Below are 13,989 nucleotides of genomic sequence, written 5' to 3'. Positions count from 1 at the left end.
ATGACAACCATTGCAGTCTGTCCATCCCGGGAGAGGGATCCCTCCTCTGACGTTCTCCCTAAGGTTTCTTCTTTTTATTTCCCCATTGAAGGGTTTTATCATATTTTGGGGAGTTTTTCCTGTGCCGATGTGAGGGTTTCGGGACGGAGGATGTTGCATGTGTACAGACTGTAAAGCCCTCTGAGGCAAATTAGTAATTTGCGATTTTGGGCTATTCAAAATAAAATGAATTGAATTGAATCACTGGAAGCTCGTCCAAATGGTTCACAACTCAAACATCCTTCCATAACACTAGAGTGTTAAACACAGCTCACATGAGGCACATAAGAAAGAAATCAGATGGGCAGGACGGCTTAATAATTCATCAAAAGATACAAGGCTCTATCACATGAGAATGTGGAATAATAATAAAGAATGGTGTTTGTTGTTGGTTGCTATGACATCCTACCCGTAAAGAGTTGTAGCACAGGTGGCTAGCTAAGGTAGCTAAGGTAGCTAGGTCCTTCCCCTGGAGCGGAGGGGGAGGCTGGACCGGCCATCAAAGGAATGGCAGATTTAACCAGCTAGCCAGCTGGTGGCTCTTTAGCTAGCTGGGGAACGCTACACCGGTTACAGGAAAGGAGCCAAACATTAAGTTGTTAAATTTTACTAATTTACTATAATTTACTGGCTTGCGGAGTCAGATAAGTAAAAAGTTGGTTTGCCTGCTACCAACAAAGGCACACACATAAAAATGGCCGCTGCTCTGATAATCCTTCTTTTGGACAAATGTGAGTGTGAATGAATGTAGTGTAAAGCTCGTTGAGTGGGCTGTATAAATGCATGGCCATTTATCATTAGCATCTACCATACATAAAATAAAATGTTATTCCAATCCAGAGGGTTATTGGGTCTGTCATTTATGCAAGTATTTGGAATGTGGTGAAATCGACAACATATTTTGGATTAACTTTTAATTGGAGATCGCAAATTCTCTCTCATGACCCTTGATGTAACTTAACATCTAAACAAATATTATGATATGGGGTGATAAAGGTATCTATTTAACTTTTGAAATGGAAGGAAAACATTGTTTAACAGTTCCCATTCACATTGAAGATGCTTCAATGTTTTTATTACATGTGGGACACCATTTCACATAAACAATTCACATAGCTTTGTTTTTATTCTATTTCACAGGTGATGGAATTCAATACATATATCATTCGGTTTATTGGCGTAATGTTCAAATATGCTTGTTTCTATTTTAAGAATAGCTGTTTGATTTTGACTCTGGCTGTCAGGTCCAATTGAAGGAATTTTGTATACTTTTCAGCTTTAACCACACTCAAATTTGCACAGGTTATGTGTGGCTGCTCTGGCAAATAAAGGCAGTAGATGGAAAATGATATGGCAGAATCTCCAATTAAGCCGGTAGATTTGTGGGTGTGTGGAGGTCAGAGATGGGGTCCAGCCTTCTCTCCAGCCTGATGGATGCTTAGTGTTTGCTTTACTCAGCTCAGTCTACTCTGCTGCTGGACTCTCCAAGCCTATTACCTCCATACTAAAAGCCTTTCCCCCTGGTAGTTATTCTTCACTTTGGCTCTTTCAGCAACTTCTGTCCTCTCCAACAGGTTTTTGTTTCGCTGTTAACCACGCTGATTTAACTCTGCCCGTTAGGTAAACACCCTGTTGCTAAGAAACCAGCAAGGATCAATGTCAACAGCAAGGCTGGCTGAGATGGGCTCCATGGTTAGGCCGGTAAAATGGGTTGCAGATATCAGACTGTTGAATGAAATGGGGGCATTGCCATTGACACCTAAAATGTACTCTGAGGTTACAAAAATATAAACACTAAAAAAATGTTCTTTGTTCTGTGAGAGAAGAACCTGTGAATATCCATCCTTTGGTCACTCAGTGTCATATTGTAGTGTGATATTGCTACATACTGTGGTATGAATATTAAAAAAATATCACATGGTGATGGAAAGCTAATGCTTATGTAATGGGTGTTGGAGTATGTATTGTACTGCTTCTTATTACAGTAAAATATTTAATAGACAACATTTCTGTCCCAGGGCCTTCCTGCTCTTCTAAAGGGCAGTAATCATCATCTCCTTCTCCTTCTTCTTCCTTCTTCTTCCTTCTAGCCTTTAGTTTTGTTTCTGTCACCAAACTTGAAGGTTCTCTGTCCCCTCCAGGCACTTAAAAAAGGCAGTTACCTATTTCTCTCTCTGATTAGTCATTTTCTCACACGCCTTGAGCTGGGTGTCATCCTCCAATGCTTTCTCCAACCTGTTGACTTCCTGTTCAGTATCATTTGTAAGCTCCTGATTCCCCTTCTCACTGCCCCAACAGGTCCTCATGATGTGGATAAAGAGCCTTTCCTAAGGGGCCACACGCTCACAGCCAACCAATTCATAATTAATACATAGTCCATCCAATAATTGCACATATGTTACAGCAGGCTTGGTTTCCCTACCATCTGAAGCAGAAGTACTTGACTTGCTTCAACATACAGAAAAACTCTCACCTAAGCCATAAAGTGCTTTGTACATGGTGATGGAGGTCCTGGCCATCTTTAATGCAGGACCACTTATTCCTGTGCCTTGGGACCCAGACAAACTCTTCAAACTCCCAGCAGCGATGCTCCTAGGGTTGCCAACTTTCCCGTATTACCCGGGACATCCCGAATTATGGGCAGTTTTGATTTGTCCCGGCCGGGACAGCTCCAGTCCCGATTTCCAATCACAGCCTCCTAAGTCAATGACGCGCGGAAAACTCCCGGTTGTTGTGAAGTTGTGCACTGCTCATTGTGCAAGCCCGGCCGCCGACCGCTAGCACCCCCGCACACCATCGAATGGGCAACGAAGGAAACCCATTCAACATGATGGCATCACCCAGGTGCGTCGGTCACCGCGATAACGGAGAACGCAGAAAAATATTAAAAGGAATAAAAACATTTTAAGTTTATTGTGGCTCCATTCATAGGAACATGAAAAAGGAAATATTGGATTTAAAGAATTGCTATATTTGATTTCCATCTAAGATCTTCTGTCGGTTTGTTCTAAATGAAGGCAGAACAACAGTTCTGCTTTCTATTATTCTATTAATTTATTTTCTTGCCTGTCTTTAATCCCAGAAGGCCGACAACTTGTTCTAATGGAAATAGCATTTTGAAAGGAACATTTTTACATTTTTTCGTATGAATCAGCATCTCTGCGAATGATGCCCAGAATGCCAGAAACTGCATCATAAAAAATCAAAATAAACGTGGAGACCGGTAAACAGACACAACATCTCGTGTGGCCTTCAGTACCACAACAAACAGAAACACATATCTTTAGTAACAACAATTGGTTGTTCTAATTGGATTAACTTGTTTGAGTGTTTCCTCATAGAACACCCCCCCCCCCCCCCCTCCTGCAGTTGGAGGTAGCGGTGCATGTCTAATGGTGGCTCCGTGAGGTTAACTCTGGCACTCATTTGTTTTGCAGGCTGCCCCTTCATGTCCATACATCCAGGACATCTCAGTGACAAATCATTTACAGATGCTTTTCAGCTCAACACATCCACCTAACAAGCATGGAGCAGCAGCCTCGGCTCTGGCACCTTTGTGCAATGGGCATGGTGACTTAGAGCACAAACACTCCCAGCAGGACTGGATTAGACAGAGTTTGACTTCCAAATAACTTGGTGGAGAGGAAGAGTGAAGGTCTGCAGGGGGGTGGACAGATACTTCTGCTTTGAACTCCAGTGACCTGAGTTCTATGGAATGCCGTTTTAGTCAAAATTAAATAAATGAACAAATACACGGTAATGCATAATGACACTGCATTTCATAATAAATAAATGAATAAAAACACGGTAATGCATAATGACACTGCATTTCATAATAAATAAATGAATAAAAACACGGTAATGCATAATGACACTGCATTTCATAATAAATAAATGAATAAAAACACGGTAATGCATAATGACACTGCATTTCATAATAAATAAATGAATAAAAACACGGTAATGCATAATGGCACCGTAATGCATAATGACCCAGTATTTCATTTCACGTTCTTATATGCAAATCAGGGGGCGTGGCTATCTATCACATTCAGAACAGACGACGGAGACGTGTGCAAAAAGGGCTGGCTAAGGCAGTGTTTCTCAACTGGTGGGCCGTTTGTCTAGAGCTGCCGAAGTCGGAACCGCAAGCCCTAGTACTTCCAGAAAACCCTCAATATGTGTCAAAATAGTATCTGCAGATAACCCATGTTGATCGATTTGATCCGCTAATGCTAGCATGCTATCTCGGAGCCCACCGATGTCTTCCATTATGTCAACACTCTCACGTCCCTTAGCCCAGTAGTTCTCAACTTGTCTGGCTCCGGGACCCACCTTTACCCCTTAATGACAAGCGGCGACCCAATTCGATCGGGGGGGGGGGGTGCTTCCGCGTTCGCTAGCGGTGTCGACGGCACACGGCTCTGTCGTCTGTTCTGAATGTGATAGATAGCCACGCCCCCTGATTTGCATATAAGAACGTGAAATGAAATACTGGGTCATTATGCATTACGGTGCCATTATGCATTACCGTGTTTTTATTCATTTATTTATTATGAAATGCAGTGTCATTATGCATTACCGTGTTTTTATTCATTTATTTATTATGAAATGCAGTGTCATTATGCATTACCGTGTATTTGTTCATTTATTTAATTTTGACTAAAACGGCATTCCATAGAGTTCAACCCTCAACTCAGAGCTCTGAGGAATCTTTTTCAGCATTTTCCTCATTTAACCATGTCCTTAATGCAAACATTGGTGCAGTCCTTTAAGTATCCAAATGTAATGTTGCAAAACATGTTTCTTCAATCTATATTACTTAAGGTAAAAAAATCAAAAATAAAATTTTCATCCACATCCTGGTTGGGTTCCAGCTGGGTAGCTGTTAGCTTTGACATGGCGGCGCTGCGATCAACCAGCCTCCACTTCCAAACACACAGTCAGGCTCGCACGTTATTTCACGGTAGACTACAGGAGTGGCGTTATGCGTGTGCGACCTGGTGTTCTTCATCGTTTTCTTATTTTTTCCGACAAGTGCTTCATGTCCCTTGCTCATGAATCTGTTTCCTGCTGGATTCTGTCCCCGTTGATTTAAAAGTGAGCATGGGAAGCTAAACACATAGTTAGCACATAGCTAACTAGCAAGCGACACAAAACCACTTCTGATAAAAGGAGCATATGCCTCCAGAACATCCAGCTCAGAACATCCGACTGACACACAGGCGGTAACTAACGGAACAGCAGCCGTCGCTGGCTTAACATTAGGATGGCCCCCTCTATGTTTAGACAACACCGGACAATCCGCCTTCCAATGACCCTTCTCATGACAGTAATTACAGCTTCTACTGCTGTCAAAATTACTCCGTGAGTGAGACTCGAATCTAACAAAGCCAGGCTTCCTCAAACGCGTCTGGTCAGCCGCTACGGCGCCTCGACTGTGTTCACCCCAGCCAGCATCATCGCGGTCGGGCGTGCGCTCTCTCACACCGTCCTTATGAAGCAGCACATACTCATCTGCTGACACAGCAACCTTTGCAGCGGAAGCAACCTTATGTTCATTAATGTAGGTTGCAATCCGACCAGGCAACCTGTTTTTAAACTGCTCCAAAATTACTAACTCACACATATCGTCAAAAGTAGTGACCAGCCCCTCGCCGTGGAAACACGCTCAAACAACACAAAAAACGAGTCAGGATCCTTCTCATTGAATGGTGGCAACAACCGCAAGTTGTTTATGTCGAAGGGCCGCACACCGACCCCAGACAGCTGCCGACCTTCACTCTCACCAGCCCACTTATCGTCCTTACAGAGAGACAGACGATAGCTCTCCAGCTCCATCCTTGCCTTCTCGGTCTGCTGGTGGATCATCTCCAGCTCAATTTGTTTTTTAGCTTCTAACTCACACTTGAGTTGTTCATGCTCCATCTGCAACAGGAGAAGCTCTTTTTGTTGCTCAAAAGTCAGCCCCTGAGTTTGGGCAGGAACGCATACGACCGGTGGAGACAGGCCAGACGTAAGAACTACCAGTTCACTAAGTTTTAATTTCAAAGCAGCTTTAATATCGTCTTTACGCCTCCTATCCATCACAACTACTGAATAATGCTCAGCCAATTCCAAAAACTGCTTCTTAGTACAGCTCTCCAAGGCCTCTTCTGACGGAGCTGCCGTGAACGCCTCATATTCAGCCATCTCAATACCAATAGTTTACACAGAACAGGCAAACAACACCTATCTATGCCCAACAGGACCAGCAAGACAGCGAGGTATCCCTGTGCGCACCAAGATCTCGGTTTGGAGTTTCCCCGCGATCTAACATTAACCCCCTTATCTAAGCTCCCGGCTAGTCTTCATGCAGCAGGCAGTGGTGGATATTTATGCACTAGAGACCGCTGCCTCGGGGGAGCAACTAGCAAGCCAGCAACTCTCCCAAAGACACGGATATGCTCCCAAGACAAAGCTTTAACCACTATGCCACCACAACACTACCACGAACCCACGCAACGATTCTAAAAGAGGAACGCTACCAAACCTACAAGGGAAAAACTCCGCTCCAGACTTTGATCTCCAGGTACGCTGAGAACACTCACTCTTGTCTCCCCGGACGTTGGCATAAACTAAAACAACCGGACCCATATGAAACAAGCTCCTCCTGACCCAGCTAAAGGTAGGAGGATCCACACAAACCGATATATAGACAGACCATGCTAAATCCGATACGCTCCCTGATCAGTCAGCCCAACCATTCATATATTGAGAGTAGAAATCCTCTCTCTCTCCTTCTATATGAATCAACATGTCATTAATGCATACAAGTCATTTAGCTTCTTCCCCAGACTATTTGTGCTTTCTCTCCTCGCAGGTTTCCAAGGGTCGTGGTTCTATCTGGACCCTGATAGTAGCAGTAGGTGTCAGCACGGCCATGGCAGGAGGCAGAAACAATGAAAGACCTGGCAGGTAAAGAAAATATCAAAGGTTGCAAACTCTTGCATTCATTTTAAATCTCTTTTTGAGATTCGTTGCAAACATGAACTTCACCAATAAAAGGTCCCTGCACAGGGACACGTGCTACTGCTACATATTCACACGTACAGTTTTTATTTTGTAAAGATAAAGATTAGATAGAGATTATTATTATTATTCAAATTATTGATAATATGACATTTCAATTGGGATTAAGCGTCAAAAACTTGAATCAACTTGCCTACTCTATATTTTAGAGTAATTCTTTAGTATTTCAAGGTCTTAACCAACCTCCACCATTAAATTTCCATGGTTACATACCAAAACTATATTACTAGACTAGATCCTACCCAAAAAGTTATTAGCTTTAGACTACAGGAAAAATAAGTTTAACATTTTGGCAGAATCAAAAGGAAGCACATTAGCTTGCTAATCTTGTACTGTTAACTACTGAGCTTTGGAGCGCACCCAATGAGGAAACCTGAGCTTGTCATTGTAGCCGAGCACAGACAGGTGAGGGACCTGCTGTTGTTTCAAAGAATGTTCTCACACACAATCACACACGGAAGGAGTGTGGAGAGTCAATGTGTCCGGCAAACACAAAATCAATTAAATGATCTGAATGGTCCGAACACAACGACACGAGAGAGATGGAGTTCTAAAATCACACAATTAAACACTTGGTGTATTATATTGATATGAGAATCTCCATGTCGGTTTTCATATGTTTCTCAATAGTTTGTTTCAGTGAGTGCCAACCCCCCCGTCAGCCGGTTGTCAGTGGCCCGTGTTCACTCGAAGCCGGCAGTATCTGGCCCGGACCTGAAATGAGATTGACACCACTGGGCTGGGGACAGCCTCTGGTTTCAACAAGTGATCCCTAAAACGTAGTCATTTGTGGTAAAGTGTCTGCTGCGAACACAAGTGCTGCCATAGATATATATGAGTGCTCCCCTTTTCAATGCTAAAGTTTGGTCCGTCATCCATTGAATTCATTTTCGTTCAACATCACCATCAACGGGAAAGGAATGAAACAACAGATTTAGCTGCTTTTGGGAATAACAAGAACAGCCCGGTACACTACAATAACATTTTCTCCTTCTCTTATTTACCGTTGCCCTATCCAGACAGGAAGAAAACAACGATTGCGTATTTACGGTAAGATTTACGGAAGTCGTGAAAAAGGTCTGTTATTAAGTCATTACAGGAACCATCAAAACGGGCCAGATGTCTTTTCTTTTCTGGGCATTATCATGAATTAAAACAGCGTTACGAGCCCTGACAAGAGCAGCAGAAGCTGTGCCGGGGACGAAGACAAAAGAAGAATTGATGGGCAGACTTTTTCAAAGACACATCAATATGGCAACATGGTGCTGAGGAGGAAGGACTAGTATCGGTGGTGGACTGAGGGGAGGAGGGGGGGCAGTGGCGGGCGGGTGGACCACAGTGAGTGAACTTTATGACTGACACAATTGCACGTATAATATGCAAACACAGCCTTTTAGTAGAATCCCGGACTCACCGTTCAGCAAGTGAAAGAATTGTATTGTTGTGCTGTATTACTGTTCATTTTGATCTAAATGACTGTATCTGTCTAATGCTTGGTGTTAGAGGGTATGCTGGGGGAATCCGCTCAATTCTCATCTTATAATACAGAGACCTCAGTGCCCTTGTTTCAGTAAAATTCAGATTATGGATTATGAAATAATAACAGAAATTGCAGTAAGTGACGAAATGATGAATGAAGAACTCTCTGTGTTGGTAAAACAGTATGCAGCATGTTGCAAGATATTCATTTATTCTTTATGATTATATACTTAATTTACAACGTATACTTTCCAAAAGAATATTTAATTATTGCATGGAGGGAAATGTTAGTAAAACGTAAATAATGTTTTGTCTTAGTCACAGTGGTCACAGCAATATGGTAATGGTTTATCTAATGTCCTGGTCATAGTTTAAAGTAATACAATCCACAATACTATAAATCAAATAAAAGAGAAAAAAGTGATGGATAGATACTTAAATATTCACATACTATTATTAATAGTAGCAAGGTTTAAATATTCATGAGGCACAAAGCTGACATCGGCCCCACTACATGATGCGGGGAAAGGCCATGAGATTTCAGTCAGAAGAGGAACCTTCTCGTCGTCTCTACCGGGAGCTCAGCTGTGGAAAGAGCAGCGCGTCTGTGCTATTGATCCCTGGAAAGCAGACAGCAGACTTCAATGTTAGTTTTTGGGATTATCCAGATTCTTGCTCTACACCAGGTATTCCCACCCCGTTTGAGATGTGTGTCCATATGCTCAAATGTCAGAAAATGTCACAGCAATCAAAACAACACAAACAATGCATTGTTGACCAGACGGCAGTCCCTCAGAGGCTGCAGAACGCACGCTGTATCTGGAGGTACAGTAGGAGTGATAAGTGCAGGGAATACAAAGATTATGTTTACCCTGAGAGTGTTCAGCCTTCCATTCTTTATCTAATCTAATACTAATAATTGTTGTTCATCCACCAGACTTTTCTAACTGTGCCAAGATTGTGTTTGCCGTCTGCCTGTTGGAGCATATCAACACCAAAAGTGAAAGAATTACATTTGTAACATCAGATCCCCATCTATGTCAGGCTGTAAATTGTAGAGGCGATGTCTACAAATGGATTAACTAATTCAATTCATTTTATATAGCCTAAAATTACAAATTGGTCTTGGGGGGGATTTACAGTTTGAACACATGCGACATCCTCTGTCCTGAAATCCTCGAATCAGCAGAGGAAAAAAAACTTTAGGGGGAGAAAAAAGAAACAGATTACAATTACTCTGCATCAACCAATGTTACTAACTTTGCTTCTTTCCTGAAGTCTTTGTGTCCCCCAGGTTTCCGTGGAGGGGGCTTCCATCTGATGGTGGGTAGGACAGCTATTGCATTATGTCCATCATGCAATAGCTGTCCTACCCACCATGGGGGGGTGCAGGTGTCAGCAGGAACAGGGACCAGAACCACACACTCTGTGGAAGAGGGGCAATGTGAATTATTATTGAAGGAGAGAGAGAAGCTCAGTGGTTTCAGACCTGTCCAACAACTCAACTCTTTCTCTCACACACACACACTAGAGTGTGCAGAGCAGTGAGTTGTCCCTTAGTCAGACAAGCCTTTGTGAAGTGGCTGGGGGGTTTGGAAAGGGGTTTAATGCTCTTTTTACAGTCCCATTAATCCCTCGGTTCACAATTTCACGCACAGCTGGGGCCGTGGTGTTATGTTCACAACCTTTCATCACTAATTCCTGTGAATCCTGAAACACAACACCTTCCTTTTCCTTGTCCCTGCATCATGTGTGTCTGTGTTTCCGCTGGGCAAAGACAGCTTTATCTCCAATTGCCCTCATCAAAGTGCTAAGCGGTAAGAAAAGCCCCTCCTGGACTGTGGGCTGCTCTTTGCGAGACATGGAGCCAAGAGCGGCAGTGTGCTCAGGACATGCTGTCATCGGGCTCCACGGTGTTCCAGTGGTCATCAGCGCCAGAGGGATTGTGTTTACTCTGGAAGACAGTCGATGTGGTAGAATGACACACAGCTGATCCCCAAACACTCAGTCACAAATGGAACTGATCTGGGTATTGTGGTGTCCTAAAGGTTACAGAAGCAAGCCTTTGACCGCTAGGTCACCCCAATAACCGGCAGGCGATGTGGGTAAAACCAATACTGAGGGGCCCCTGAGCAAGGCCCTTCACCCCGAGCGCCCAGTGACCACCAGGCCGGACATTAAAAAGAACATGGTTCAAAGTGAAACCTTCCCAAACACATACGGTCTAAAATAAACCAAAATTAGGTCTCCCTGAAAAAGGCCAAATGCCATTACTGCAAAAAGAACCCTTCATAATCAGAATGATCATAAGCATACTTCATAATCATGAGAAGAAATCGCATATATTTGGGATTCTGTTCCTTTCCATGTGTTTGTTGTGGTCTTCAGCTGAGAATCATACTGCTCAATAATTGGTGGGCAATTACTGTGAAACAACCTGTTCCACAACACACAGTGTGGAGACGGCTGCTTGTGGCTCAATGAGCAGCATATTGAAGTTTCACCAGTTTGTGTTCTCCACTAAGGGTGAGATAGTTTCACCTTTGGCATTGTGCATTCGAGAGTTCCATATCTACAACCGACAGGTAGCCAACCACTGGCGTTTTGTCAGACCATCTGGGGATTCCAACGCAATGCCAGCATTCTGCTTGCAGCTTTTAGGCCAGTTAAGAGGTAATTTAGGAGCAGAACCGCTGGGCTTCATGTCATAGCGTAGCCAACGTCATCCTTTAAAGCGAACATACAGTTATGTCTTTACAATGCCAAAACATTTGCAAACAAAGCCAACAAGTCCTTCTGTGTAGAGTGCAAGTGTGCATCATGTTAATGGACTTACAGACATGAAGGATTGCCCCACAGTAACCTGTATGCGTCAAAAGACGACCCCAGTAAATTAAAAGCAGTCCGTCTATCATTAAAAGACCTCAGACCATTCTCCTTAATTACATCTATTCAATTCATTTGATTTTATTTTATTTTGTATAGCCCAAAATCGCAAATTACAAATTAGCCTCAGAGGGCTTTACAGTCTGTAGAGATTCCCCAAACCCTCACATCGGCACAGAAACAACTTCCCCATAAGTAATAGACGGTTCTGAAAATTGGGGGTGCCGAGATGCCATTATGTCCGAGCCATTTTAGGCCTCTGCTTTGAAGATTGGATGCACATACTAAGAAGCCTGTGTCTCTGCAACTACAAGCTCTATTTGAATAATGTCAGGCTCCGTATTAAAGAGGGAACCCTTGTGAGTTAATCAAATGTGTCAACATCAGTATATGTGTTACTGCTTAGGTGTAAATAAAGATGACAGTCAAATTGAAATGTTAAGGCATCTTTGTCCTCTAAATAATAGCACAGTGGGTTTTACTTAAAGTGAAGCAGAACAAAGCTATATAGGTTTTGGTACAGGCGTTACGGGAGAGGTTTTTAAAATTGGCATAAGCAAATGTTTATTTTAATTTTATTATTTATTGAATTCATTTCTATTTTATTATATTTATTTATATTTTTTAATTACTTTTATAGTCATCTACAATAATCGGATAAAATAATGCAAATAATAAACCATTTTTTATTTTTTATTTTATTATCAACTATATTTATAAAAATGTTTTAAACAACATTTAAATCCATAAAGGTCCAATCCAATAAAGTTAAATTCCACAACCCAGTATGGATCATCTATTTATACGAATGGCCACGTCTATACGTATACCAGTTATAAAGTTTGTCTGATGCTTAACTTCATGTATACGATGTTGTTACACGATGATTGAACCACATTAAGAGCTCTTGGCCATCTGTCTGCTGTCGGGACCACCAGTGCAGTGTGTAACACCACTGTGTTGTGATAATGGGGAACAAAAGGGAAACCATTGTGCCTCACGCCTTCCTCTAACCTCTGACCTCTACGTGTACCCAGCCCATAGCCTCAGCCTGCACCCTGATCTGTTTGTATATCCCTTCTACGTCCTACCGCATGGAACCCCATCAAAACACCACTATTCACGGCGCGGCAGATTGCAACACAAAAGTCCAGCTACAATCGGCCCTTTCCACCTCCTCCGACACCCTTCTTTAACATACAAATGGACTGTTTTGTTTCGTTGAATTGGAGATTAATTACACGCACCATTTGGCGGCGCTTGTTCAAAACGAATATGGCCTTCTCTTACCACAGTGTGCAGTAATTAAGGTTAGAGATTAGGCACTGGATTCTACTCCAAAGTACCTTCTCAGTGCAGAGGCTGAAGCAGGTGGGCCTCATGGGGGAAGCCAAGCAGCCCCTCCACCTTACAGGAATAGTTACACAGATATTACAATAGTGAGGAAACATCTGTGAGCAACACGTCTTAGTAATGTGAATAAGTCAGTAATCCATACCTTCTCCTCTAGGTCCCATTCACAAAATGAAGATAAGATCACCATTATTTGATTTACTCCAATAAGACAATGCTGCCCAAAGTTTACTTCAGATCATGTTCCGTTAACAATAAATCTCTGTATTAACCAATTGAAATCAAGGACTCATTTGTATTTCTACAATGCAGGTGAAAAGCCATTCTATTACTTCCTAGCATAAAAAGAGAAAAAAATAGGCAAGCGACAAACACATTGTTTTAAGCTGAAATGCATCCCAACAAATGCTGCATTGTAAGTTTTCAATGCATCAGTTATAGTTATAGTTAAGTGTTTCCAGGGGCATGAGTACCAGCTGCAGTCCATGAATGTAAAACAATTAAGGTGTCAAAAACACATCTTTATTTTGCAGTCAAACATGTGCCATTTATTCCAACACAAATAAAAGTAGTAAATAAATAATAAATGTAGTGTGATGTATGTCATATAATATCCAGTGTAATGTCACATATAGCTTGAGGCGTTACCCATGTGTTCCTTGTACGTGGCTAGAGCTCTAATTCACCTGATGATTGAAGTTAGTCTGGTTCATTTGAAGCAGGTGTCAGTCATCAGGATGATCACTCGGTGCCAGCCCTGCTATTGGCTGGCGACCCAAGTTGCTTGGATTGACTGCAGCCCCCCTGCGACCCCGTATGAAGGATAAACGGCTTTGAAGATGGACGTTCTACTTCAGAAGGCGGAGGAGTTGATGACTGAAACTAGGATTTTCAAACAGTCCAACGGCAAATAAATTCAACGGAATGTCTTCTCTGCTGACGAGCAGGAGATGATCATGAACGCATATTAGGAGTTCAAGACCATGATGTGTATATTTATTCATTTCTGTCCTATAAATTGAAGGTATTTGCATATTTTACGTTGATCATTCTGTACACATGACATCCATCGCAGTGTGTCCATTACGGGAGGGCGATCCTCTGCCGCTCTTGTTACGTGTACAGCTATGTCCTGCTGTGAATGTGCGTGTGTGGGTTCGA

The 13,989-nt window shown here is 42.5% G+C and overlaps 1 long non-coding RNA gene across 1 annotated transcript; it reads right to left on the bottom strand.

The window, feature by feature from the left end:
• Positions 1 to 8,758: 8,758 nt before the first annotated feature.
• Positions 8,759 to 9,925, bottom strand: LOC134132855 (uncharacterized). Its single transcript, XR_009957053.1, has 2 exons — positions 9,850 to 9,925; positions 8,759 to 9,209 (listed from the first exon to the last, which is right to left on the bottom strand). It is a non-coding gene; the product is annotated as an uncharacterized LOC134132855 (long non-coding RNA).
• Between the last annotated feature and the right edge of the window lie 4,064 nt (positions 9,926 to 13,989).

The sequence above is a fragment of the Pungitius pungitius genome, chromosome 11 (genome assembly GCF_949316345.1).
Source record: "Pungitius pungitius chromosome 11, fPunPun2.1, whole genome shotgun sequence".
Classification (NCBI taxonomy): Eukaryota; Metazoa; Chordata; class Actinopteri; order Perciformes; family Gasterosteidae; genus Pungitius; species Pungitius pungitius.
The sequence above is the reverse complement of the archived record's forward strand: the minus strand, read 5'-3'. Positions and strand labels throughout refer to the sequence as shown.